This window comes from Loa loa (genome assembly GCF_000183805.2).
Source record: "Loa loa unplaced genomic scaffold supercont3.203, whole genome shotgun sequence".
Lineage (NCBI taxonomy): Eukaryota > Metazoa > Nematoda > Chromadorea > Rhabditida > Onchocercidae > Loa > Loa loa.
Genome location: NW_018108383.1, coordinates 8955 through 11633, shown reverse-complemented (window position 1 = coordinate 11633; position 2679 = coordinate 8955).

Below are 2679 nucleotides of genomic sequence, written 5' to 3'. Positions count from 1 at the left end.
CATGAGTATAATCATATTTATTTGACAATTATGACTTATTAGCTAATAGCTAAAATGAGTAATGGTTGACATGAGTATAATCATATTTATTTGACAATTATGACTTATTAGCTAATAGCTAAAATGAGTAATGGTTGACATGAGTATAATCATATTTATTTGACAATTATGACTTATTAGCTAATAACTAAAATGAGTAATGGTTGACAAGAGTATAATCATATTTATTTAATAACCATTGCAATAATTACTACCAGTGAAAATGATAGTGTAATTTAGTCCAATTAGAATGTAATAGAAATTATTTGTCTCGAAAAAGAAAAACGATTGTAAATACCATATTTCATCATTTAGCATATTTCATCATTACATAATGAAATATGTTAAAATTATTGAAACAGTATTAAAAATTAGCAAACTGTCAATGAATTATGCTAGTAATGGATTAAAAAAACTGATATTGGATTATTGAAATTTAACAAATGGAATTATTTCAGTGATAAATAACACAACAATTGGTATTATTGAACAATTATTAAATAAGGCATATTTGAATAAAATTTGAGGATAATCACAAAATATTTTACAAATGCTTTACTTTTTAACTTTCAATATAAACTGCATGCATGGAGAAAAATAACGATAACTACAGCTTGATGATAAGTTTTTTTCTTTTTCTTTTTAAAGGGAAAAGGACAGATTTTGGTGATAGAAGGGATTCTCGACCAAAAATCGACAAATTAAGGTTTAGTAATTAAAACACAGAAAAAAAAGTTGAAGAGGCTGATAAATTTGAAAGGAACAATGACGAAACTTTTGATCCAAAAATTTGATGAATTTACTTATTGCTAAAATTAGCAACAATTTCAAATGTTTAAATTACGAGAACAACCATTTCTAATCGATCTTTGAATAGTTTAAAAAACTTCGAAAAAATTAAAAAGTGAAAAAATCAATCAAGAAAATGCAATCATTTCATTCTTTGGAAAAGGATAAAATAAAAAATCACATTATCTGTTATTTTCTTACTTTACACAGATTCTCTGGAAATTTGATAAAACTTGCTTTTGTGAAATTAAAATAGATTGCCTGTAATGTACTTAAGACTAAGATAAACATGCTATAAGCAACAAAAAGTTTCGATCGTACTAGTTGGATTCAACTTTGAGATATTGACTGTGTAGTATTTCAGAATTATCCATTTTATGCTTTTGAAATTTAAAAAATTACATTTCAGCTTTTTTCTTGCGATGTTTAACGATTGGAGTTTTTTCTTCCTTTTCTTTAGTGCTGAGATCCAAAATTTCGAAATTGACATAAACATAAAATTCATATCCTGCTTAGGCTAGGCTTAAAAGCCTTAAATAATGAAATCACACATAGATGAATTATCAAAAAGTCTATGAAAAAATAGCTTTTAGTATACATTCGTTGTAGCATTTTTTCAAATGAATGAAATTTGGAATTATCAATTAAAAGACTATTCATTTGTCAACTTCGATTATTCCAAAAAAAAGAGAAACAAAATTTATACATTGCAATTTCCTGACAATAAAAGATTAACATTAGGGTCATAAATCCTTTATCATTTGTAAAAAATTGAGCTCAAAATTAACTTTAGGTAATGTCTCTGGTGACGAATTATTAACTTTTTCAAAAGTCATTGCAAATTTACACATTATCATAAATGTATCATCAAATTTTAATATAAACCTGTTAAGTTTGCATTATTTAATTTGTGCACTTTGACAAAATATTATTTGATAAAATTAACTGTGAAAAAATTGAAATTTTTCTCCCATATTTTTCTTTTTGGAATATGTGAAAAATTTAAATTTCAGTCCAATAGCAAATTAAATGATGTGGAAGAATTTAAATTCTTCAGATGTAAAAATGAAAAAGTAAATGAAACACACATTGCTTGCAATATGATAGCACCTCGTAAAGAACTTCAAAGGATGCATTACTTCCAATTCTAATCTGCCATTAGTTTTTATTGATTATAAGCAAAATTTATGGGTTAGATTGGATTGGCTTTGGGATGAAATTGGCCAAACATCCTTCGTTTGGGCATTTCTTTCATTTGTTTTGCATTTTTCTAATAATGAAAAAAGAAATATGAGGAGGAATAAAAGGAAAATAAAAAAAAATAATTTAAAATGTTCGTAATGCGTCTGAAACTAAAATCAGTCAATTAATTAAGCCACAAAAAAAAAAGAAAAAAGGTGAAAGGAAGGTAATGATTAAAAATAAAGATTTCCGACTTATTATTAATAATGAATTAAACAATTGAGCAATGGATAATATAAATTAGCAAAGAAAATTTGCCAAATTTTGTTGTGAATTTTGGAATTTTCGACATATTATATAAAATTGTCAAATTCTTACTTTGCCACAATGTTTGCAATTATTTACTGAAGTAAAGATAGAATGAGCCTGAAATATGCGCAATATATAAAGAGCTACTTCAGGTCTTTTCTCTTGTGAGCATTCTTTTCATTCATCAAATACTTTTCACACTTTTCAAAAGATGCTTCGGATAGGAAATTGTCGTATTTTCCACAAGATCGATCTGCTTTGCAAATTCTTTTTATTGCATTCAAATTATCATTGAAATCAATATCCCAAATGCTTCATGTAAATTTTAGCTATAATTAAATTTTTTTAAATTTTAAAAAA